At 44.2% G+C, this 27,252-nt stretch overlaps 1 long non-coding RNA gene across 10 annotated transcripts in view; it reads right to left on the bottom strand.

Moving 5' to 3' along the window:
• LOC129620883 (uncharacterized) overlaps positions 1-21,375 on the bottom strand; it is a 121,914-nt gene extending 100,539 nt beyond the window's left edge. For 5 of the 10 annotated variants that reach the window (XR_008698817.1, XR_008698813.1, XR_008698815.1 and 2 more), the window contains exons 1-2: positions 20,770-21,211; positions 18,710-20,464 (exon numbers count right to left, since the gene is read on the bottom strand). This is a non-coding gene — a long non-coding RNA (uncharacterized LOC129620883). Of the gene's footprint in view, positions 1-11,970; positions 12,139-16,170; positions 16,447-18,260; positions 20,465-20,769 lie in introns of those variants that run through there. The other 5 variants (XR_008698821.1, XR_008698820.1, XR_008698822.1 and 2 more) reach the window with 5 other exon arrangements.
• Between the last annotated feature and the right edge of the window lie 5,877 nt (positions 21,376-27,252).

Raw genomic sequence — 27,252 nt, 5'->3', positions numbered from 1 at the left:
CTGACCCTTAAACAACACGCTTTGTTTTTTCTTTCCAATAAATACTTACTACAAAATTGGTGCAGCTACTGTGGAAAACAGCATGGGAGGGCTCCCCGAAAAACTAAAACTAGAACTGCCATATAACCCAGCAACTCCACTCCTGGGTATATGGCCAAAAACTAAAAGCACTAATTTGAAAAGATACACGCCCCCCAACCCCAACGCTCATAGCACTTTATTTATAGTTGCCAAGATATGGAAACAACTTGTGTCCATCAACAAATGAATGGATAAAGAAGTTGCAGTACATGTTACACACACACTGGAATACTACTCAGCCATAAAAAAGAACAAACATTTGCCATTTACAGCAACATGAATTGATGTGGAGAGCATTATGCTGCTGCTGCTGCTGCTGCTAAGTCACTTCAGTTGTGCCCGACTCTGTGCGACCCCATAGACAGCAGCCCACCAGGCTCCTCTGTCCCTGGGATTCTCCAGGCAAGAACATTATACTGAGTGAAATAAATCAAACAGAGAAAGATAACTACTGTATGGTATTACTTATATGTGGAATCTAAAAAAATTACAACAAAGTAGCAAATATAACAAAGAAACTGACTCAGATATAGAAAACTAGGGGTTACTAAAGAGGAGTAGGGAAAAGGTCAATATAGGGGCAGGGAAGCGGGAGGCACAAAGTACCGGATATAAGATAGGCTCAAGAATGTGTTGTACAACATGGGGAATATAACCAATATTTTGTAATAACTGTAAATGGAAAGTAACCTTTAAAAATTGTATTAAAAAAAGAAAAAACCTACTATTATCCTATACAAGCCACAGTTGGTGGGATCCTCAAATGTGGAATGGGGGATAAGAAGGGCCAACTGTAGAGTTATCCACAGATTTTTGATTGCACAAATGTGTTAATATCCCTAACTTCCGTGTTGTTCAAGGGTCGACTACATAGACCATCACACCCCCTAACAGCAGAACAACATCTTTTCAAGTACACATAATCAATTTATAGACAATGACTCTAGGCCATGAAACAAGCCTCAAGATATTTAACAGGATTGAAATTATACTTAATACATTCTGTGATGTCAGGATTGTTAGAAATCAATAGCAAAAATTCTACATGGAGATCCTCTCTAAATATTTAGAAATTAATGCATGTCTAACTATCCCATGGGTCAAAGAGGAAATCACACAGAAACTCAGAAAATACTTTGAACTGAAATATTGTAGAAATACATCATATTAAAATTTGTGGGATACAATTAAAGCAGTATTTAAAGGGAAATTTATAGCTTTAGATGTTTACTGTAGAAAAGAAAAAAGTCTCAAATCAATTATCTAGGTTTTCATCTCAAAAAGCTAGAAAATGAAGAGAAAATTCAACCAGACTTGGGCCAAGATGGAGTGGGACTATTACCTGACAGGCAGTTACACTGATATCAACCACATACTTGACAAAATGCTAGGCAATTACCTGAGAACTCTGGAAAGTAAAGAAAAACAGGCAGATTGAGGAGAGAGGAGTCCAAATTTGAAGATGCAACCTACATAGGGGGTGAGTTTCCAGGGTCCCCTCCACACCCGTTTCTCTTGTACTTTTGACCCAAGGGTATGCTCAAGTCACAGTCCCCACGGAGTCTCCAGTCAAGAAGGGAAATCAAGAGTTCTAAAAGAAATGCTAAAGGAAGTTCTTCATGAAGGCAGAAGGAAGATGTTGTCAGAGGAAAACCTGGAACTTCAGGAATGAGGAAGAGCATCAGATATGGTAAATATCTGCACCAATGAAAACTATTTTTCTCTCCATAAAATATGTATGACAACTGAAAGCAAAACTCACGATTGTATGGTTCTCATTTCAGTGTGTGTAGATGTAGTATGTTTGACAACTATAACACAGAGAGGGCAAAGTAAAGACCAATAGTGCTTTAAGTCTGCTACTTGTTACTAGAAACAGTGACAGATTTTAGTTTCTTGGGCTCCAAAATCACTGTGGACAGTGACTGCAGCCACAAAATGAAAAGACACTTGCTTCTTAGAAGAAAAGCTATGATAAACCCAGACAGTGTATTAAAAAGCAGAGACATCACTTTCCCAGCAAAGGTCAATATAGTCAAAGCTATAGTTTTTCCAGTAGTCATGTACGGATGTGAGAGTTAGACCAGAAAGAAAACTGAGCGCCCAAGAATTAATGTTTTTGAACTGGAGTGCTGCAGAAGACTTGAGAGTCCCTTGGACAGCAAGCAGATCCAACCAGTCCATCCTAAAGGAAATCAACCCTGAATATTCACTGGAAGGACTGATGCTGAAGCTGAAACTCCAATACTTTGGCCACCTGATACGAGAAACTGACTCATTGGAAAAGACCCTGATGCTGAGAAAGACTGAGGGCAGGAGGGGAAGGAGACAACAAAGGATGAGATAGTTGGATGGCATCACCGACTCAATGGACATGAGTTTGAGCAAGCTCTGGGAGTTGGTGATGGACAGGGAAGGCTGGCGTGCTGCAGTTGATAAGGTTGCAGAGTTGGACACAACTTAGAGGCTGAACAACAACAACATGTTACTTGAAATAGTAAAATATTACCTCTAAGTAGACAAAATGTACATATATTATATATAATAAAATTATATGCTATATATAATTTATATAGTAACTCCTAAAGCACCACTAAAACTAAAAAACTAAACAAAATCAAAAATGTTAAAGGCAAAAAGCCAACAGAAAAATTGAAATAGATACTTATAATTCAAATAGAAGTTAATCAATAATATTAAATATCCAAACAATCTAAAGTGAAAGTCACGTCTGACTCTTTGCAACCCCATGGACTATATAGTCCATGGAATTCTCCAGGCCAGAATACTGGGGTGAGTAGCCGTTCCCTTCTGCAGGGGATCTTCTCAACCCAGGGATTGAACCCTCGTCTCCTGCATTGCTGGCATGTTCTTTACCAGCTGAGACACAAGGGAAGCCTAAGAATCCTGGAGTGGGTAGCCTATCCCTTCACCAGCGGATCTTCCTGACCCAGGAATCAAACCAGGGTCTCCTGCACTGCAGGCGGATTCTTTACCAACTGAGCAATCAGCGAAGCCCAAAAGTAATGTAACAGAAGATGAAACATAGAGGAACAAAAATTAGAGTGGAAAACAAAGCATGAGAAATCCACTTTAAACGTAAAAGCAGAGATAGGTTACAAGTAAAAGGGTGGAGAAAAGTATCCTGTACTGGACTGGCTATACTATCATCAGACAAAGCAGACTCAGAGCAAGAACTATTTCAGAGATAAAGAGGGACATTTCATGAAAATAAAGAGCTCAATTTGCCAAGAAGATATAGCAATCTTAAATGTGTACACCCCTAACAACAGAATTTCAAAATATGTGAAGCAAACACTCAAAGGACTGAAAAGACAGAGCCATAGTTACAGTTGGAGATGTCAGCACTCTTCTCTCAGTAATCAGTTACTGAGATTAGACAGATTAGACAGAAGATCACCAAGCACACAGAAGAACGAACATGATCAGCCATTTTGACCTGAATGATATTCCTATGGAACACTTTACCCAATGGCAGAATACATCTTCTTTTCAAACGCACGTGGAACATTCACCACAACAGATCATATTCCATGCCACAAAGAGACCTTAGCAAACGTAAAAAATTGAAAGCCAGCTGTATTCTCTGAACATAGTTGAGTTAATCTAGAAATCAGTAACAGAAAGATACTTGGAAAATGCTAGTATTTTCAATCAGTAGAGTATCTGTATGTTTACATATTACTTTTCTCTTTTGTATACTTGAAATTTTCATAGTAAAATATAGACTAATACTTTAAATGTTTAAACTAGTACAGAAGGATAGCTCAGTGAGAATTAAAATAATGAGAACCCCTTCTTATGACTAGACTGTTACCAGAGACTCTGATAAAACTCAGAGGAGGGAGGGGGCAGATGGGAGGAACATGAAGACCCCTCCTAAACTCTCCCCCCAAATCCACAATAGTCAAGAACATCATAGAATTGTCAATAGCAAATGAAACCTGCAATGTAAACTGTTAAGTTGTGAAACATAAGCCGTGGCTTTGGTTGTTCTGTGACCTTTGGTAAGGGTAGAAAATACGGGAAAACGTTTCATGAGTGATATTGATTCAGCCCATGGAGAACATCTCCTGCTTCTGCTCACAGCTCTGCCCATTCCTCGCCCCTCAACATGAAACATCTTGGTCAAGTTTCATCTAAGCTTAGCAGCCACAACTATTTTCAGGACATGGTCATGAGCAGACCCTGAGTCCCAGCTGTGGGAATATGGGCAGAACATCTGACTGCCCAGCCTCAGTTTCCCTATCTGGGAACTAGAGGCAATTAACCCCCTTACAAAGACTGAGAGGATGAAAGAAGATAATTGGTATGGAAATACTGTCAGCAGGAAAAGCACCTCACAAATGATTTATTGCTACAGACACCAGTCTCGTGATCTCAAGCTGGTGCTCACCTGGAGTAGCGATCAGTTTCCATCATCCTCCGAGAAATGGTGTGACCTGAGTCAGCGAGTCACCCTTACTAGAGGAAGGGCAGAGATGGCCAGCTGACCACTCAAGTCCCTGCTCCCCATCCCATGGTGAAGAGCTGGTGCTAGAAAGTGGCTGGCCAGCCAGAAACTGCATTTCCCAGCACCCTTGGCATCCATGTGTGACCAAGGGTCTAGTTCTTGCCACTGGAACGTTAGCCACAGCTTTTAAGAAGCAGAAGTGCTTCCTCTTTGCTCTTTTCTCTCCTGCTAGCTGGCCAAACATGTAGGGAAAATGACCAGACCCAGCTAATGGGCAGCCACAAGGCAGGAAGACCCCGAGACCCTGAGTCAGCACAGGGAAGCAGAGGCATCCAGCCACAAGGAGCACCTGCCTGGGGCCATCACACGAGCACTCAGAAAGCACCCATGATGTTGACACAATCATGCCTTTCTGGAACATGCAATAAAGTAGTTGGGATGACCTTAACAAGGCTACATGATGCGTCTAGGTTTAATTCCTCTGCCAAGCTTTTGTGGTCATAGCCATGGTCACAAGGTGATCTGTGCCTCAGTTAGCTCACAAGTATGAATGATAACAGTTCTTGTTGTGAACTCTGGCCTGTTGTGAGAATTAACTGAGGTCATGCATACAAGGTGCCAATGTTCAATGAGTGGTAAAGAATCTGCCTGCCAATGCAGGAGATGCAAGAGATGCCGGTTCGATCCCTGGGACAGGAAGATCTCCTGGAGTAGGAAACGGCAACCCACTCCAATATTCTTGCCTGGAAAATCCCATGAACAGAGAGGCGCCTGGCAGGTTACAGCGTATAGCGTCACAGAGTCAGACACAACTGATCACACACACACAAAAACTATTATTATTAAAGCATAGAATTACCAAGCTTTTTTTGAAAATTCATTCATTCCAGAAAACATGTCTAACTCTGTAGCTTGTCTCCAGGTGACTGGCCATTATACACATACCAAACATTTTTCAAAGAAACTTTTTTCAGGAACTTAGCATTTTTCCTGGACAGTTTTTAATCTTTATTTGAACACAGTTAACTGGCAAATCGCCAAGTCTAAAGTTTAAGGCTCAGCTTATACCTGAAGGGTCATGTGTATGGATTTAATGATCGTTTGTAACTTGACCATTTTCTTAGAAGCCTCACTAACCCGCTCACTCCAGGGTGTGGTCAAGAAGTCAAGGATGCAGTGGCCATACAGCTGCAAGTCCAACTGTCACCGGCAGAGGGCACTGCTGCAACAAACTGCTGCAACTTTTGAAGACGCCCCGAGGTCTTTTCATCATCAATAATTGGTTTGTTTTTTTTTTTTCCCCTCTCATTTTCATTCCTTGCCCTTAGAACAATGGCCATGATATTTCAGAAAAGTTTGGTTATCCTCAGTTGTGCTCAGGTTTTGCAGACCTCCTAAATCTCTCGGTGGTCTCTGACACTGGTGTGGCTGAATGTAGCATCAGGAGACGCCGTGCTCCCCGAATCCCAGTCACTGGTGCTCCTTGTCCTCCTGTCATGACTCCCACCTGGTTTCTGCACAGGATTCCACTCCAGTTCTCCCACCCATCGCAGACTCCGGGACTCAGTCCCATTAACTCAGTCATTCTCAACCATGTGTGGGAGATGGGTGGGGTGTAGCATTTCAGAGTCTCTGGTGTGAAGTGTTCTGCAAACACATGTGCCCGGGTCTCACCCCGGAGCTCCTGAATGCGATGCCGGGGTGGGTGGCGCTTTGAGGCAGCTCCTGGGGTGGGAGGTCTGACAAACACTCCCACTGCAGCCCTGCATACCACGGGTGTCGTTAATGAGGCCCTAGCTGAGGCAAAGGGCAGGAGAGGAGAGGAGGGCCCCGTGCGGGTGGAGTTGGCATGACTCAGTGATTGGTTGGTGCTTTACTCCCCCCATTTTTCCCCCCAGGGAAAATCTGAAACCCATTCATGCCCAACAGGAGAGTCCCCTCTTTCTTAACTGAGAAAATTAAAGCCTTCCAACTAGTCCGCCCTCCTCATTAACACTCGGGATTCTTATCCGCATTCTCCATGCCTCCTTCCCACCCGGTGCTCAGCCTGTCTTGGGCTCTACATGCGTCCGAGGCCCGCCCACCCCCCTTCTCCGTGGCTCTCTGGGGAACTTTCTCCTCCATTATCCATTCCCCACCTGCACCTCTGGGGTCTTCCTGTCCAGGGTTCCTTTCCTCCAATCACAGCCCCATCGCCTGCACTCAGAGCTCCTGTGTTACCTACTCCCTCATCCTGTCATCACTGGTTCTGTGAATTCCTGCTCCCAGGGATCCTTCCACTCTGTCCTCCCTTTCCTGTCCTTGTGCTAACCTCTGTCCCTGCCACACATCCTCTGAACTGGCCTGTCTCCACGAAGCGCATTCCCCAGACTGACTTCAGAGACATTTTCCCACATGCTAATCAAGCATATCTTGCCCTGACTGCAAACTTTCTCTGTGCCCCACCCACCACCTCCGAACAAAGCCTCCGCCTCTGGCATATCACACGGGCCCTTCCTCACTTGCCCTTCCCCACCCCCAGAGTTCTTACTATACACCCATGAGCCTCTTAAGAAATCTTTGCCTTTGCTTAGCGCTCCTTTCTCCATTTGGCTTCCTGAAGCAAACTCCCATTCATCCCACTAAACCCAGATCAGGGACCATCTTGCATGAAAAGCCTTCCCCAGTACCCTGGGAGAGAGCTCATCCTTCTCTCCTAAAGGATAACTCTGATCTAACAGCAGGCTCTCACTGGTGCCTTCCCTGTCTTCAGCTTTGGAGTCACCAGGCGTCCCTTCTCTGCATACTCTGCTCACTCACAGTTCTCTCTTCCTTTTCAGGCTGCGAGCTTCTTGAGGACACAGGCTGGGAATGATCCATTTCAGCCTTCCTAGGCCCTACACAGTGCCTGGCTCAGAAATGGTGGGAATGGGTTAGAGCTAGTCTCTGCTTCCCTTCACAGATCAAGGTCTTTAAAATATAAGATCCCTACCTCTATGAGATTTCTACTTCTACTTATCCCTTCACCCCCCTAAAATTTGTTCTCCTCCTGTATTTCTGATCTTTTAAAGAAACAAATGATTCAGCCACATGTCTAAACCATACTGTGCTCATTCACTTCCCATCTTCAACCTCTGGGTCTTCAGACCCTGGTGACTACCAGCAGCCCTGACATTCTTCCCTTGGTTTATTCGGTGGAGAGTCATTGTTTTTGCTGTATCCATTCCACGTCCTTTTGGGAAAAGCACCCCAGTCCTCCTTCAGGGAACCGTTTGTCCCTCATTTTCAGTCCAGTGGTTTGGATGCCTCTAGTCGTAACTTGAGATGGGTGTTGATTTAACTCTAAAAATCAGAGCATGACAGCTCATTGACTTAGAAATGGGCGTATAATGGGCTACACCCGAGTCAGACTCATTCAGAGAATTTCACTGAAACTGTAGGAGAATTGCTCTTCCTGATGGAAAAGATAGAATGGTGTTCCTGGCAGCTGTTTTGTCTTCATAAGGAGAAGGCTTCTGGGCCAACAAAGGGAAGAATAAGGTAAAAGAGTAAAACAAGTCCATAAATCACGGAGCGCCTGAATGCATCTGAACCTCAACTACTCTGGACTTACCTGTTACATGAGTCAACATACTGTTTTATTGTTGTTAAACCAATTTGAATTGAGTTTCCTATCACTTGTAAAAAATCCTACACATTAACATATGTATAATAGATAACCAACAAGGACCTACTGTACGGCACAGGGAACTCGATATTTTATAATAACCTACAAGGGAAAAGAATCTGAAAACAGAACACACACACACACATATATATGTAGGAATATATATATATATATATATGTGGGAATAGGTTAGAGCTAGTCTCTGTTCCATTGCTTTACACCTGAAACAATAGTGTAAATCAACTATACATCAATTAAAAAATCCTAATTAATGATGATTATTATGACCTATAGTATATGAAGCCTCCCTCTACACTCTCTTTTCCTCATCACTGGTGTCTTGTTTTCCTCCTATCTCACACGAAATCCTGATGATAACAGAAATTTTCATTTGCAGAATGTTTAAAGCTCACAAGCCCCCTGGACAGAGCCCTCACCAGGCGTCACACACTCTCCCTACTAAACATGACCAGTTCTGTAGCTCTGGCTCTCCTCTCTGTAGAACCCAACTCCTCATCTCCAAGTCCAGCTTCTCCACAAAACCCCCATCCTCACGCTTCTAACCACCACCCGCCCTCATTAGCATCCGACCACTTCCTCTGACTTGTCTGAACTCAATTCTTCCTCTCCAATTTCTTTTTCCCAAACCAGTGCTCTGATTATTTTTTCTCCTTTTATGGAAGCATAGTATATATAATGTTATACAATGATGAATTTTGATCCAGGTATTCATCTTTCCCAGTTTCCCTTCTTCTGAAACCCTGGAGTTATCCTTCATTATTCCTTTCTTCTTAGCTTGGGAATCAGCCCCGACTCAAGCTGGGATAAAGAGAGTGTCTTTCCTAGAGAAAGTGAAAAGTGAAAGTCGCTCAGTTGTGTCCAACTCTTTGGGACCCCATGGACTATACAGTCCATGGAATTCTCTAGGCCAGAATACTGGAGTGGGTAGCCTTTCCCTTCTCCAGGGGATCTTCCCAACCCAGGTCTCCCACATTGCAGGCAGATTCTTTACCAGCTGAGCCACAAGGGAAATCTTTCCTACAAGACTAGTAGAAAAGAGATGCTCTCTTCTTCCTGAGTGCCGGGCTGATTAGAGTTAAGGGGGGTCACTGTTCCTGTCTGCCAGTGAAGCTGAGCCTGAGGGAAGCAGGGTTGAGAGCAGGGGAAGGCGGAAGACTCCGGATGGTCCTATTTGAGCCCCTGCATCCTGCCTTGATTGAAACCAGACATAAGCCTTGGACATTTCAGTTATATGAGCTGTTAAATTACCTTTTTTGGTTCAGCCAGGTTGCCAATTTTCTCTCATAACCCTCCTGTAAAACCAACACAGACTTTGTCTGTTGCTTGTCTCAAGGATGCTGGAGCTGACTGCAGACATTTAAGAAAGGCCAGACAACCCCCGGCTTGTTACGGGGCCCAGGAGGATCTGGATGGGAGGGCCTGAGATGTTCTTTCAGGCTGAGAACCAGCGCTGGGTTCATTTGCGAACCTTCTCCTCCCTTTTGGGAACACAGCCCCTCCTCTCCCAACTCCTTCCCACGTCATGTCTCACGTTCCACGTTCATCAGAACTGCCCTTTCCAATCTTCCCTACTAACGCAGGACCTCTTTGAGGGGATGTGAAGGCTATGAGTTTTCTTCTTAGTTTGGTCAGTGTTTATGGAAAGGAAGGGAGGAAGAAAAGGAGAGAGAGAAAGGAACAAAAGGAAAGGGAGGCAAGAAAACTCCTGTTCATGGTATTTTAAGCACTTAATTGTGAAACTCCATCTAGTCTCTTAATCATCGATTCAGAATCCCTCCTCGTATTTACTACCTTTTAAAATCTGAATTTTAATTAAATTTTAATCTGAAACCTGTATGCTTTCAGGTCAATTTAAAAAATATAATCCACCGAGGATACTGCCATGTAGCAAAAACACCTGCAGCGGAAGCTTTTATTCTAAATGCCTTTGTCACCCTCTCTTGACCTCATCTTCCTGCTCAACTCTCTACTGTCTCATGATTTTCTTAGTTTCCTTCCTTATCAGAGTGAAGTGCCCAGACCCAGAGCTGATACACTGGATCTTAATGGTGTTTTGGGGCATAACGGCAAAGGATCCTTCCAGAGGTTTTCAGACAAGCTAGACACTATTGTCTAACTTCTCAAAGGAAAACTAGATGATGAGATAATCCTCCCCAGCGGGTTACAGAAGCAAATAATCTATGTTTTCATTATTAGAGCCTTGACACTGTGCCCCCACCCCTCCCCCTCAAAAAAAAAAAAAAGAAAAGAATACCCTAGACACTTTCTGCTTTCCATTGTCTGGGAAGTTTTTCCATCCAGACATTTCTTAAGTGGTTAGAATGGTGCTGAGTGTAACTGTGGCGGGCAGGTCCAGCTGGCCAGATTTCCCTGCAAGGGCCTCTCATTGCGGCATGTTTAAAATAGTAGTCACTGCCTCAAGTGGATGAGGTTTTTAAAGGAATGTTACTGTTGGTTCGTCTATGCATCCAAGAATTCATATGTAAATGCTTACTGAGAACCCACTGTGTACTGCGTTCTATTAAACTCCAAGGGAGGAGAGGCCAAAACAGGGGAGCACTGTTCTTGCTTTCTGGGTGTTTATCATCTAATCACAGAGATCCCTACACCCTCAGATTTTGCTTCAGCTGAGAGCTTGAAACCAGAGGTTCCCAACCCTGGTCTCACGTTAGTGTCCCCGAGATGCTTTATGAGCACTGTTGACGACTGAGTCTCATGCTAAGCAATTAAATGAGAAATATCTGGGTAGAATCCAGGCATGAATATTGTTAACCCCTGCCTCCTGATAAGTCTAAGGTGCAACCAGATTTGAGAAAATTTGGCCTAAATGCCTTTTTTTTTTTTCTTTTGCCACACCGCATGGCTTGTAGGATCTTAAGTTCATCCTGCAGTGGAAGCATGGAGCCTTAACCACTGGACCACCAGGGAAATCCAAACTACCTCTTCTTAAACACAAAGGTCAGTTTGCCCTCCCTGACTGCCCCTGCCAAAAGGAATAGATATTATTGATTCTCAAGGGTCCAAGTGTTTCCATCAAAGAAACACCCAGGAAACTTCAGACCAAGTGCCCCTTTCCAGAAGGGACAGGAGGAGGAGGAGACGGCAGGACGGTGAGCACACCACAGCCCCTGAAGAAAGGCGGGGCCCATCCTCCAGCCTGGGAGATGGAGGCAGTCAATCCAAGTGCACCTCAGTCTTGGACCAAACATAGGTTTCTTCGCAGCCACCTGACTCGCTGCCTGCATTCATAAACTCGGGGCCGGTAGTTATCTGGACCAAATGAGAAGTATTGATACATTTCAGATCACAAACCAAGAATCTTCAAAGGCCACGGAGGTTGACCTAGATTTTCTCCTCCCCAGCCTCCATCTCTGACCACTGTTCCCGGCCACTGCAGGTACAGGGTCCCGGCTGACAGGGGCGGGCTGGGCCTTAGCACCCCAGAACAGACATTCCTAGGCCCTGACAGCAGCTGCCTGGCTGGGAGATGCGACTTAGCCTTGATTAGAGTAGTAGTCTTTTATTTCCCCTTGTCTGAGCGGGCCCATTCAGCCAGCATGAATCCGTTTGTCCAAATGACTCGAACCTAACCGCCAGCACCGCAGCCAAAACCTCTCAGGCCCTGACCTCCCTCTGAAATTGCTCTGACCAACATATCTGCATCCTTTCACCAACATTTCAGACACGGCTGGGCTCCAAGCTCTACCTCAGAATGTGATTCATCCGGAGCATCAGTGCACGGGAGACACAGATTGGAAACTTTTATATGCTACAGGCAAAAAATAAAGCAAGACTGAGCAATGGAGATGTAAGCTCCCACATAATTGTCTCCTAAGGGTATGGGCAGGATGCTGTGTTCAGAACGTGGCAAGTCTTTCAAGGCTCCAGAGGGCCTCTGGGAGCTTACACAGCTCTCCTGTTGAGAAAGAAACAAAAAGCTTTCTCACCAACACAAAAATTTAGTTCATGAATCCCCTTGGACACCCAATGTCAGAGTGGTCTGGGCCTCCCAGAAGGACTTTGGCATCATAAAATCTCACCTGATCACAAGCTGTGTTTTCTGGGAAGCAGTGACACCTGGGGCTCTGCTCCCTCAACTGCCTCCCCAAAATATTGGCCCTGCCCTGAAGGGTGAGATCAGGCCATTTGACCCCATTTTGCTGTCAGCCCTCCTGCCTCCTAGTCTCACACTCTTAAGACCTCTAGACCATCTCTAGACCATTCTCTTCTTCTCAGCCCTCATTTTGAAGGAGCTCGGAAGAGTAGAAATGCTCGCCTTGAGCCTGTGTTCACAGAGAGCATTTCTGTTTACCCTTCAGCAACAGGAGGTGGGATCTGCTCTCCTGGGGGAGTCAGGGAATCTAGTCCATGAAGCCCCCACAGCACCAGCTGCACTCTAATGGCTCATTCCACCAACATGCACTCCATTTCTATTATGCCAGGTAGGAGCTAAGCTGCATATCGTACAGGATGCAAAGCTGAGCACCTTCTCTGTAACAGACAGTAGGGAGGCCAACGACGCCTAGGGTTCCTGGAGGAGGGCAGCAATATCAAGGGTTGTGATACTGATATTGATCTAAAACGATGTCTCACAGCTTCATTAAGATCACTTACAAAGGGGAAATTCCTCATCCTGATTCCATCTCAGAAAAGTTTGGAAACTTATCCCATATAGTCTGAGTCCTTCACTGAGACACTGTGGCCAACTTTCTGTTTGTCCTGGTAGGAGACCTCTAGTGGTGGTTGGTGTGGCTTTCTGTATGTCTGTCCTGTCCTTAAGAAGAGAGCAGCTGCAGGGATTCTATGTAAGAATGTGTGTTCTCTTCCAAACTAGTTCTATGAGGCCAACATCACCCTGATACCAAATCCAGACAAAGATATCACTAAAAGAGAAAAACACAGGCCAGTATCACTGATAAGCATGATGAAAAAGTTCCCAACAAAATATTAGCAAACCAAATCCAATAATACATTAAAAGGATCATACCATGATCAAGTGGGATTTATCCCAGAAAGTAAGGGTTTTTTCAGTATCAGCAATTTAATGTGATATACCACAGTAGCAACTTAAAAAAGAAAAACCGTATAGTCATCTCCATGGATTCAGAAAAAGCTTTGACAAAATTAATCACCATTTATGATTAAAAAACTCTCCAGAGTTGAGCTTGGAGGGGACATACCTCAACACAGTAAAGGCCATATATGACAAACCCACAGGCATGTGGTGAAAAGCTGAAAGCATACCTTCTCAGATCAGGAACAAGACAGGGATGCCTGCTCTTGTCACTTTTGTCTAACATAGTTTTGGAAGTCCTAGCCATAGCAATCAGATTAGAAAAAGGAAAAGAAATCCAAGTTGGAAAGGAAGAAGTAAAATTGTCACTCTTAGGACTTCCCTGGTGGCTCAGACGGTAAAGCATCTGTCTGCAATGCAGGAGACCTGGGTTCGATCCCTGGGTCAGGAAGATTCCCTGGAGAAGGAAATGGCAACCCACTCCAGTACTCTTGCCTAGAAAATCCCATGGTTGGAGGAGCCTGGTGCAGGCTACTGTCCACGGGGTTGCAAAGAGTTGGACACGACTGAGCAACTTCACTTTCTTTCACACTTTCTTTGCACGTGACACACCAGAAAACTACTAGAGCTCATCAGTGAATTCAGTAAAGTTGCAGGATACAAAATTAATATACGGAAGTCTGTTGCATTTTTATACTAACAACAAGCTATCAGGAAGAGAAATTTAGGAAACAATCACATTTACCATTCCATCAAAAAAGAATAAAATACTTAGGAATAAATCTACCTAAGGAGATAAAAGTCATGAGCTCACAAACCTATTAGATGCTGAAAAAGGAAACTGACGATGACACAGACAGATGGAAAGATACACCATGTTCTTGGGTTGGAAGAGTTAACATTATTAAAATGACTATACTACACAAGGCAATCTACAGTCAGTGAAATCGCTATCAAAATACCAATAGCATTTTTCACAGAACTAAAAAAATAATTTTAAACTTTGTATGGAAACACAAAGACCCTGCATAGCCAAAACAACTTTGAGAAAGAATAGAGCTGTAAAAATCACACTTCGTGACATCAGACTACACTACAAAGCTACAGTAATCAAAACAGCAGAATACTGGCACAAAAACAGATGCATGGATCAATGGAAATAGAGAGCCTGGAAATAAACCTACGCATTTATGGTCAACTAATCTGTGACAAAGGAGGCAAGAATATACAATGGAAAAAAGACAGTTTCTTCAGTAAGTGGAGCTCATATTAGGAGAAAATATTTGCAAACGATGTGACTGACAAGGAATTAGCCTCCAAAATTCACAAAGAGCTTATGACACTTAATAGCATCAAAACAACCTAATCAAAAAATGGGCAGAAGACCTAAATAGACATTTCTCCAAAAAAAGACATTCATATGGCCAAGAGGCACATGAGAAAGTGCTCCTCAACATCACAAATTATTAGAGAAATTAAAGTAAAAACTGCATATACTGTGCATACTGTTCATGGGGTTCTCACCCTGCTTATTTAACTTATATGCAGAGTACATCATGAGAACTGCTGGACTAGATGAAACACAAGCCGGAATCAAGATTGCTGGGAGAAATATCAATAATATCAGATATGCAGATGACACCACCTTTATGGCAGAAAGTGAAGAAGAACTAAAGAGCCTCTTGATGAAAGTGAAAAAGGAGAGTGAAAAAGTTGGCTTAAAACTCAACATTCAGAAAACTAAGATCATGGCATCTGGTTCCATCACTTCATGCCAAATAGATGGGGAAACAGTGGAAACAGTGAGAGACTTTACTTTTGGGGGCTCCAAAATAACTGCAGATGGTGACTGCAGCTATTAAAAGAAAATTAAATTATGCTTGCTCCTGGGAAGAAATGCTGTGACCAACCTAGACAGCATATTAAAAAGCAGAGACATTACTTTGTTAACAAAGGTCTGTCTAGTCAAAGCTTTGGTTTTTCCAATAGTCATATATGGATGTGAGAGTTGGACTATAAAGAAAGCTGAGAGCTGAAGAATTGATGCTTTTGAACTGTGGTGTTGGAGAAGACTCTTGAGAGTCCCTTGGACAGCAAGGAGATCAAATCAGTCAATCCTAAAGGAAATCAGTCTTGAATCTTCATTGGAAGGACTGATGTTGAAGTGAAATTCCAATACTTTGGCCATCTGATGCGAAGAACTGACTCATTGGAAAAGACCCTGATTCTGGGAAAGATTGAGGGCAGGAGGAAAAGGGGACGACAGAGGATGAGATGGTTGGATGGCATCACCGACTCAATGGACATAAGTCTGCGTGAACTCCAGGAGTTGGTGATGGACAGGGAGGCCTGGTTGCTGCAGTCCATGGGGTCACAAAGAGGCAACATGACTGAGTGACTGGACTGAACTCTGCATATAAGTTAAATAAGCAGGGTGACAATATACAGCCTTGATGTACTCCTTTCCCAATTGGAACCAGTCTGTTGTTCCATGTCCAGTTCTACTGTTATTTCTTGACCTGCATACAGATTTCTCAGGAGGCAGGCAAGGTGGTCTGGTATTCCCATCTCTTGAAGAATTTTCCACAGTTTGTTGTGATGCACACAGTCAAAGACTTTGGCGTAGTCAATAAAGCAGAAGTAGATGTTTTTCTGGATCTCTCTTGCTTTTTCTATGCTCCAACAGATGTTGACAATTTGTTCTCTGGTTCCTCTGACTTTGCTAAATCTGGTTGGAACATCTGGAAGTTCACAGTTCATGTTCTGTTGCAGTCTGGCTTAGAGTATTTTAAGCATTACTTTGCTAGCATGTGAGATGAATGCAATTGTGCAGTAGTCTGTACATTCTTTGGCATTGCCTTTCTTTGGGATTGGAATGAAAACTGACCTTTTCCAGTCCTGTGGCCACTGCTGAGTTTCCAAATTTGATGGCATATAGAGTGCAGCACTTTCACAGCATCATCTTTGAGGATTTGAAATAGCTCAACTGGAATTCCACCATCTCCACTAGCTTTGTTCATAGTGATGCTTTGTAAGGCCCACTTGACTTTGCATTCCAGAATGCCTGGCTCTAGGTGAGTGATCATACCATTGTTGTTATCTAGGTCATTAAGATCTTCCTCGTATAGTTCTTCTGTGTATCGTTGCCACTTCTTAATATTTTCTGCTTCTGTTAGATCCATACTGTTTCTTCATTTATTGTGCCCATCTCTGCATGAAAGGGAAAACAGCATGGAAGTTCCTTAAAAAACTAAAACTAGAGCTACCATATGATCCTGCGATCCCACTCCTGGGCATCTCTCTGGAGGATAACATGATCCAAAATGATACATGCACCCCAGTGTTCATTGTAGCACTCTTAACAATAGCCAGTATGTGGAAGCAACCAAAACGGCCATCAACAGAGGAATGCATAAAGAAGATGTGGAACATGTATACAATGGAGTATTATTCAGCCATTAAAAAGAATGAAATAATGCCATTTGCAGCAACGTGGATGGACCTAGAGACTGTCATACTGAGTGAAGTCAGACAGAGAAGGAGAAATATAATATGACATCCCTAATACATGAAATCTAAAAAAGAAATGACACAGATGAATTTACTTACAAAACAGAAAGAGACTCACAGATTTAGAGAAAGAATTTCTGGTTCCCAGGGGGAAGGATGGCACAAAGGGATAGTTAGGGAGTTTGGGATGGACATGTACACACTGCTGTATTTAAAACAGATAACCAACAAGGACCTACTGTATAGCACATGAAACTCTGCTCAATGTTACGTGGCAGCCTGGAAGGGAGGGGAGTTTGGAGGAGAATAGACACATGTATTTGTATTACTGAGTCCCTTTGCTGTTGACTTGAAACTATCACAACATTGTTAATTGGTTATATCTCAATACAAAATAAAAAGTTAAAAAAATAAGTGGGGCTAGGAAAACTGGATACCTACATATAAAATAATGAAATTATAAAATTCTCCAACACCTTAAAAAAAAAACTCAGAATGTATTAAAGACCTAAAGGTAAGACTGGATACCATAAACTCCTAAAGAAAAACATAGGCAGAATACTCTTTGACACAAATTGTAGCAGTATGTTTTTTAAAATGGCTCCTCAACAAAGGAAATAAAAGCAAAAATAAACAAATATGACCTAATTAGATTTTGCACAGCAAAGGAAACCATCAATAAAATAAAGATGACCTATTGAATGGAAGAAAATATTTAAAAGATATGACCAATAAAGGATACATAAATAGCACACATATAGGACACATCTGGCATGTATAAACAGCTCATGCAAATCAACATTTAAAAAAAAATCAGACAACCTGGTTTTAAAATGAGCAGAAGAACCAAATAGAATTTTTTCCAAGGAGATGCAGATGGCCAATAGGCATGTGGAAAGATGCTCACCAGTGCTAATATCAGGAAAATACAAATCAAAACCACAATGAATATCCCTTTACACCTGTTAGAATGGCTCTCATCAAAAAGAACACAAATAACAAATGTTGGTGAGGGTGTGGAGGACAGGGAACCCTTATACACTGCTGGTGGGAATCTAACTTGGTGCAGTCTCTGTGGAAAATAGTACGAAGGTTTCTCAAAAAGCTAAACATAGAACTACCACATGACCTAGCAATTCCACTCCTAGGTATATATCCCCCCAAAACAAAAACGCTAATTCAGAAAGATATATGTACCCCAATGTTCACAGCAGCATTATTTACAATTGCCAAGGTACAGAAGCACCCTAAGTGTCCATCAGCAGATGAACGGACAATGAAGATGTGGTATATACACATAACGGAATATTACATTACTCAGCCATAGAAAAGAACAAAATTTTGCCACCTGCAGCAACACCGATGGACGTAGAGGGTATTATACTAAGAAAAATATGTCAAAGACAAGTATTGTATGATATCACTTATATGTAGAGTCTAAAAATATAACAACCAGTGAATATAAAAAAGAAGCAGACTCACTGATACAGAGAGCAAACTAGTAATTACCACTGGGGAGAGGGAAGTAGGGAGGGGCAATATAGGGGTATGGGATTAAGAAATAAAAATTATTTTAAAAAAAGAAATACAAACTATTAAGTATAAAAATAAGCTACAAGGATATACTATACAACACAGGAAATATAGCCAATATAAACTTCAAAACTTGTGAATCACTATATTGTACACCTGTAACATATTATACATCAATTATACTTCAATTTTTAAAAAACCTAAAAAACAACTTTCAAAAATAGCAACTATTTGCAACAAATGTGAATGGACTCTGAGGGCATTATGCTAAGTGAAATAAGTCAGAAAAAGACAAATACCGTGTGTTCACAATAGGTATGTGTGTCAAATCATTATGTTGTACACCTAAAACTAACAATGTTATACTAATTATATATCAATAAAAAAATAATTCTAAGCATTTAAACAAGACAGAGTACATGTGTCCTACCTGTGAATTCCCCGCACCCCGCCGCTGTGTAAGGCAGAGAGGGCCAAGACCACATGCATGGGGGGTTTAGCACCCTTCTCCCAGGGCTCAACGCAGTTCATTGGGAATAAAAATTAGTTAAGGCGAAAGAGGGGAAATGTTGTAACATCAAACTCTCCAGCGAAGTCCCATGGAAGGTCAACCGGAGAGCGCGCTCCTTGTCTTCACGCGGCATCTCAACCACTTCAGGCCCTGCTCTGTGGACCCCTCTGGAGTCACCCCCAGCTTTTCTTCGCAGTCTTTTTCCTGCAAGGTTTTGCATGGTCATCCCGCATCTCATTTCAGTTATTTCCGTGCATCTTCAGTCCCTAAGTCAGCGCTTTGGGGATGCATGTGGGACACTGGGCTTCTCCCTCTGGCCCGGGGGCCCAGTGCTGACACCCGGGTCCAGCCGCCTGGGCTCTGACTCAGATGGTTTGGGGCGGGGCCCAGGCACATGGGTTTTGAGTTTCCCAGGTGACTCTCAGATGTTGCTAAAAGGCTGGGGCTTTGGTTTCTCTTGCCAGGCCTTCTCTTACACTTTGTATTCTTCCTGCTCATCATTATAAAGAGAGCAGAAGCCAGGGCAATAGCTTAGTTCTGGAAGTTCAACATGACACCATTGAAAGAATTTATCTCCCTTGGCTTTGGCCAGGGTTAAGAGACCTCTGGTTCTGGGCCCAAGTTCTATCCTCTATGTCACCAGGTCCCAGGAGAAGTACTGCCAATATTTCTGCTTATATTTGTGAAACCCTAATCACTCATTTTGCTTCCCAGGATAATCAGTGGTAAAAAAAATCTGCCTGCCAACCAGAAGCTGTGGGTTCAGTCCCTGGGTGGGGAAGATCCCCTGGAGAAGGAAATGGCAACCTACTCCAGTATTCTTGCCTGGGAAATCCCACAGACAGAGGAGCCCGGTGGGCTACAGTCCATGGGGTTGCAAACAGTTGGGCATGACTAAATGACTTAACAACAAATCACACCTTGACATCCTGAAAAGCCACCCAATGGAGCTGTGATTTCACATAAATCATGGCCATGTATGGTGTGCTGGGTGTGTGTTTTCTTATTTCTTTGTGTCTCTACTTTCCTCTGTCCCTCAGTGTTTTTACATTTTAAAAATATCTTTGAGTTATTATAAAATATAACTAAAATACTTACTTTCTTCATGTTTATTGAGATGAATTTTTGGCCTTCATTCTTATTTTTTTAAAGATACATTTCTCTCTGTAAGAAAAATAAATGGACTGCTGCTTAGGCGGGCCCCCTCCAGGTTGTAAAGGCAGGGTGGGGTGACTGAGCACGGTCCAGGAGTGACCAGAAGGCCCAAGCTTGCCTCCATCACTCACTACCACACGCACCGAGATGCAATGTCCCATGGGCTTCTTGATGCCCAACCAGAAAATGCGGGAGGATGTTTTCACAGCCTGTATCCACAGCCCACAACCTCGGGTCTTTATGAGAATCACATGAGCCAGGACACATAGTTTGGGGGGAGGGGGAATGATTCCTTTTCATCAGGTAACCAGGTATACTATGAGCTCGAATCTTTCTGCAAGAGAAACTTTCCATGCTGATTTTGGTTTCTTTGGAAACGTAGCATTCATTCGTGTGATCAGAGCCCTGGCTGGTCTATGGGCGGCTTTTCTTTTTCTGGGATGGCTGATCAGCAGTCTGTCTGCTGTTTCTGGAAGTTCCATTTCAGAAGGCGGTCCTGGTGAGACTTCATTCGGACATCTGCAAATCACATTCACGGGGAAAATGTGACTCACTCGAGTAACCGTGTTAAGTTTTCATGGCTATTGTTCAGGGAGTAGGTGTTGTCTTTAGGCCAAATCGCTTGAAATCATCATGACATCAGCCCCTTTACTGAAAGACCAACAGTGCCCCATAGGAAGCAGGGGAAAGGTGGGGGCTGGGATGCAAGGTTTACTCTAAGAAAAATCGCTTTCCTAGCCCTCCTGAAGTATTAGCAATAAGGTAGTCAACAAACTCAACAGAGCACCCAGAGTACAGGAGGAGAGCGGTGAAGGGTAACCAACCAGGTCTGCTGCTGCTGCTGCTGCTGCTGCTGCTAAGTCGCTTCAGTCGTGTCTGACTCTGTGCGACCCCAGAGACAGCAGCCCACCAGGCTCCGCCGTCCCTGGGATTCTCCAGGCAAGAACACTGGAGTGGGTTGCCATTTCCTTCTCCACTGCAGGAAAGTGAAAAGTGAAAGGGAAGTCGCTCAGTCGTGTCCAACTCTTAGCGACCCCATGGACTGCAGCCTACCAGGCTCCTCCCTCCATGGGATTTTTCCAGGCAAGAGTACTGGAGTGGGGTGCCATTGCCTTCTCTGACCAACCAGGTTCTGGGACCCCCATAAATATCCCAGGACAAACTTAAAGAGCTAAGGTGACTCAGCTGCCACGAATGAGGAGAGACAAAAAGCCTGGTTGAAACCCCATGGATGAGGAGCATATGAAATTCTCACTCCTCACACCCTTTTGTGGCTACACCTGACATCACTAACTGGTCATCAGGTTGTCTGCAGATGACCCTGGATGCAACTTCAGAATCCTTTGCCACTCAGCTTAAACAGCTGCTACCAATCAATCCAGGATGTTAATTGCTACGAAATTGTTGGACGTTCCCAGTGAAACAGTTTCAGTTACCAAATCAATGCATGATGTTACTTGGTCAGACACTCAGATGACATCTTCCTCCTTCTCGTCTTCATCATCAGTGTCACCTGTCATCATAAAGCAGATGAGAATAGGCTCCTGAGGGGCCTGCAGGCAAACAGGGGACCAGCCTCCACCTCCTCTAGTGCAGGCTTTCTTACGGCAGCTCAGTGGGCTGTGATAAGTGAAAGGGAAAGTCGCTCAGTCGTGTCTGACTTTTTGTGACTCCATGGACTATACAGTCCATGGAATTCTCCAGGCCAGAATACTGGAGTGGGTAGCTGTTCCCTTCTCCAGGGGATCTTCCCAACCCAGGGATCAAACCCGGGTCTCCCACATTACAGGCGGATACTTTACCATCTGAGCCACAAGGGAAGTGATAATGCAGAGCTGGTGGGCCAGAGACAAGGCCACCTGCCCTCCTGAAGTAGATTCATGAGCATCTCTTTCCACTGCAGCCAGATGAAGACTTCTACCCTAGGCTCATGACAAGGCATCTCCAGTATACAAGCTGGAAAAGAATATGTTGTGAAGGTGTAAGTGGAGGGCAGATGTAAGACAAGATGAAACTTTTTAAAAACGTGCATGGCAAAAACCACCACAATATTGTAAAGTAATTAGCCTCCAATTAAGTAATTTTAAAAAATAAATCCCATTTAAATAAATAAAAACATTACTTTTAAAGGAATAGAATAAAAACCCTAACTTGCAAGTCATCACTTTCAATTACCCTCTAATTCAGTGCCGGAGAGAAATAATGTACCCAATCAAATTAGAGAAACCCAAGTGCCCTGGGCTTCCTAGATGGCACCAGTGGTAAAGAACATGCCTGCCAATGTAGGAGATGTAAGAGATGCAGGTTTGATCCCTGGGTTGGGAAAATCCCCTGGAGGAGGGCATGACGACCCACTCCGGTATTCTTGCCTGGAGAATCCCATGGACAGAGGAGCCTGGAGGGCTACAGTCCATGGGGTCGCATAGTCAGACAACAACCGAAGTGACTTAGCATGCATGCATGCCAGTGGCCTGGATCCATCAGGAAACACAGACTCCTGTATGGAAATGAATGGACTCAGCACTGAGCCCTGCAGCACTCCCCACTGGACGGCCAGGCTAACAAGGAGCTGAGGCATCAGGAGAGCCCACTACATGTGCTGTGGGTGTGTGTTCACACAGTTTGGTCCAACGTGAATCTGAGGGGACAGGGGACAGGCTCTGATTCATTCACACTCGTCATCACCCTTGGTCTCAGCAACCTCTGTGAGAAACAAAGATTCCCAGGGCAGTGAGTCACTAAGACCAGAAAAATCAGAGAACAGAAGGTACCCCATTTTCAGACTGACCAAAAAGCAGGCTGTGAGGACACCTTCACTGAATCTCCAAGGTCCTGGCCCTAGAATCTGAAAGGTGGATGTAAAGAGGGGTTGGGAGACCTCAGTGTGCTCAACAGCTGCCCAGTGGGGTCAACATGGACCTCAAACTTTGGAATCCTAAGCCAAAAGGCACTAGATCCCCAACTCCAGCTTCATCTGGTCTCTATACTCTAGCTGTGATAGAAATCAAGGCTGGGGGTGTGATAAGAAAGGAACTGAAATGTTTTAGATGCAGAGAAGAGGAATAGGATACAGATGGGAGGAAGAGGCTGATGAGAAGGGAGTAGAAATGTCATTAATGTCTCCTCATTCCAGAGCAAAGGGAGTGCGGCTCTTTAATTAGCTCTTTTACTCCCCAAACCAGTCAATGCATCTCAACTCAGCCTGGGCCTGTGCTTTCCCAGAATAAGTCCATTATATGCTAAGGGAAGGGAAGGGAAGGGAAGAGAAGAGAAGGGAAGGGAAAGGACAGGACGGGACGGGACGGGAAGGGAAGTTGTGTCCGACTCTTTGTGACCCGATGGACTGTTGCCTACCAGGCTCCTCCATCCCTGGGATTCTCCAGGCAGGAATACTGGAGTGGGTTGCCATTTCCTTCTCCAGGAGATCTTCCCAACCCAGGGATCGAACCCAGGTCTCCCGTATTGCAGGCAGACACTGTACCCTCTGAGCCACCAGGGAAAGGGAGGGTCAAATGACCAACTTGCCCAGGTTGGCTGGGACTTTCCTGATTTTAGCATAGTAAGTCCTGTGTCCTGGGAAACCCTTCAGACTTGGGCAAACAAAACGACTGGTCACTCTGCCAGAAGGGAAAGAGAGAGAGAGGGAGGAAGCCAAGGAAGAGGGAGGAAGGAGTGAATTAAAGGAGGTCCAGTGGGCCTGGCATGGGAGAAGCCCACCTTCTCAGTGAGGTGGTGGCAGCTGAGTAACCGGGGAGCTGCTGGGGACTGGGGAACATTGCATGAGCTCATCCCTATACAGGAGAAAAGAGACAATGGGCCAGCCATGATCCAGTCATAATGGAATTCTGAAAACAGACTTCTTATATTCCTTCAGGGAGCATCTGTTGAGCACCTGCCCTTTGGCAGATTCTGTGCTGGATGTTGAGAATAGGGAAGAAGTAAGGACAGGCCCTGCCTTCCGGGAGCCAGAGGAGGCAAGGCACGCTGAGGGAACCTGTCGTGTGTGTCCTGCTTCATCCCCTGGGTGGAACCCTGCACACACTCACAGTGGGCAGCTTGTCTGCTGGGGTGGCAGACACCCCGTCTACCTTGGGGATCCTAGCGAACAGCATCACCACCTCTGAGAGAGAACTTCACTGTGCATTCCCTTGTCTGTAAAACCCACAGTGTAAGAGGGCTGTGGGCTGGTTGGTTTTAAGCAACATGTAGGCCTTCTTAGGTGCTTCCCTGGTAGCTCAGCTAGTAAAGAATCCGCCTGGAATGCAGGAGACCTGGGTTCGATCCCTGGGTTGGGAAGATCTCCAGTATTCTTGCCTGGGAAAGCCCATGGCCAGAGGAGCCTTGCAGGCCACAGTCCATGGGGTCACAAAGAGTTGGATACGACTGAGCAGCTAAGCACAGCATAGCACAGCCCTTCTCAGAGGGCTGTTAAGAGGATGTTACCAGGCCCTTCATGTAAATTAAACTTGATATCATGGCCAGATGGACATGAGGCTGCCAGGACCTGCCGGGGGCCAGCACGGGGAGGAGAAGGATGCGGGGTTTTCATTGAGCTCAGGGCAGATGGAGTGAATCCCCAGGTTTCAGTACCACCTGCTCCATCCCCAGCCCTCTGGGGCCTGTGGCCAGGCAACTGTCTCCTTGCCCAGAGACATGGCACAGCCAGGCCCGTGTCACCACACAGCATCCTGCTCTCGTTCTGCTTTACTCCTGATCTTCTGTTCTCAGACCCAAGTCACGGCCCAACAGGGTGCTGCGGTGACCTTCTATCAAGGCCCACAGAACAGAGGCTTGGAAAATGATGAGTGCAGCTGACCATCTACCTCTTGGTTGGTCTCCAACCTGTCCTGAGAGTCAACCTCCACATATCTGGTACTGTATCTATTTGGATCTTAGTAACAGAGAGTTCCAGAAAAGCATCTATTTCTGCTTTATTGACCACACCAAAGCCTTTCACTGTGTGGATCACAATAAACTCTGGAGAATTCTGAAAGAGATGGGAAGACCAGACCACCTGATCTGCCTCTTGAGAAATTTGTATGCAAGTCAGGAAGCAACAGTTAAAACTGGACATGGAACAACAGACTGGTTCCAAATAGGAAAAGGAGTACAACAAGGCTGTATATTGTCACCCTGTTTATTTAACTTATATGCAGAGTACATCATGAGAAACGCTGGACTGGAAGAAATACAAGCTGGAATCAAGATTGCCGGGAGAAATCTCAATAACCTCAGATATGCAGATGACAGCACCCTTATGGCAGAAAGTGAAGAGGAACTCAAAAGCCTCTTGATGAAAGTGAAAGTGGAGAGTGAAAAAGTTGGCTTTAAGCTCAACATTCAGAAAATGAAGATCATGGCATCCGGTCCCACCACTTCATGGGAAATAGATGGGGTAACAGTGGAAACAGTGTCAGATTTTATTTTTCTGGGCTCCAAAATCACTACAGATGGTGACTGCAGCCATGAAATTAAAAGACGATTACTCCTTGGAAGGAAAGTTATGACCAACCTAGACAGCATATTCAAAAGCAGAGACATTACTTTGCCAACAAAGGTTCGTCTGGTCAAGGCTATGGTTTTTCTTGCGGTCATGTATGGATGTGAGAGTTGGACTGTGAAGAAGGCTGAGCGCCAAAGAATTGATGCTTTTGAACTGTGGTGTTGGAGAAGACTCTTGAGAGTCCCTTGGACTGCAAGGAGATCCAACCAGTCCATTCTGAAGGAGATCAGTCCTGGGATTTCTTTGGAAGGAATGATGCTAAAGCTGAAATTCCAGTACTTTGGCCACCTCATGCGAAGAGTTGACTCATTGGAAAAGACCCTGATGCTGGGAGGGATTGAGGGCAAGAGGAGAAGGGGACGACAGAGGATGAGATGGCTGGATGGCATCACTGACTCGATGGACATGAGTCTCAGTGAACTCCGGGAGTTGGTGATGGACAGGGAGGCCTGGTGTGCTGCGATTCATGGGGTCGCAAAGAGTCGGACACGACTGAGCAACTGATCTGATCTGATCTGAACAGATGACTGTTAGGTCCATAGCATTTCTGTCCTTTATTGAGCCCATCTTTGCATGAAATGTTCCCTTGGTATCTCTAATTTTCTTGAAGAGATCTCTAGTCTTTCCCATTCTGTTGTTTTCCTCTATTTCTTTGCATTGATTGCTGAGGAAGGCTTTCTTATCTCTTCTTGCTATTCTTTGGAACTCTGCATTCAGATGCTTATATCTTTCCTTTTCTCCTTTGTTTTTCGTTCTCTTCTTTTCACAGCTATTTGTAAGGCCTCCTCAGACAGCCATTTTACTTTTTTGCATTTCTTTTCCATGGGGATGGTCTTGATCCCTGTCTCCTGTACAATGTCACGAACCTCCATCCATAGTTCATCAGGCACTCTATCTATCAGATCTAGTCCCTTAAATCTATTTCTCACTTCTACTGTATAATCATAAGGATTTGATGTAGGTCATACCTGAATGATCTAGTGGTTTTCCCTACTTTCTTCAATTTCAGTCTGAATTTGGCAATAAGAAGTTCATGATCTGAGCCAGTCAGCTCCTGGTCTTGTTTTTGTTGACTGTATAGAGCTTCTCCATCTTTGGCTGCAAAGAATATAATCAATCTGATTTTGGTGTTGACCATCTGGTGATGTCCATGTGTAGAGTCTTCTCTTGTGTTGTTGGAAGAGGGTGTTTGCTATGACCAGTGCATTTTCTTGGCAAAACTCTGTTAGTCTTTGCCCTGCTTCATTCCGTATTCCAAGGCCAAATTTGCCTGTTACTCCAGGTGTTTCTTGACTTCCTACTTTTGCATTCCAGTCCCCTATAATGAAAAGGACATCTTTTTTGGACATTAGTTCTAAAAGGTCTTGTAGGTCTTTATAGACCATTCAACTTCAGCTTCTTCAGCATTACTGGTTGGGGCATAGACTTGGATTACTGTGATATTGAATGGTTTGCCTTGGAAACGAACAGAGATCATTCTGTCGTTTTTGAGATTGCATCCAAGTACTGCATTTCAGACTCTTTTGTTGACCATGATGGCTACTCCATTTCTTCTAAGGGATTCCTGCCTGCAGTAGTAGATATAATGGTCATCTGAGTTAAATTCACCCATTTCAGTCCATTTTAGTTCGCTGATTCCTAGAATGTCGACGTTCACTCTTGCCATCTCCTATTTGACCACTTCCAATTTGCCTTGATTCATGGACCTGACATTCCAGGTTCATAAGCAATATTGCTCTTTACAGCATCGGACCTTGCTTCTATCACCAGTCACATCCACAAGTGGGTATTGTTTTTGCTTTGG

This window comes from Bubalus kerabau, chromosome 10, assembly GCF_029407905.1.
Source record: "Bubalus kerabau isolate K-KA32 ecotype Philippines breed swamp buffalo chromosome 10, PCC_UOA_SB_1v2, whole genome shotgun sequence".
Taxonomy (NCBI): domain Eukaryota; kingdom Metazoa; phylum Chordata; class Mammalia; order Artiodactyla; family Bovidae; genus Bubalus; species Bubalus kerabau.
This window is presented reverse-complemented; position numbering and strand designations above follow the sequence as displayed.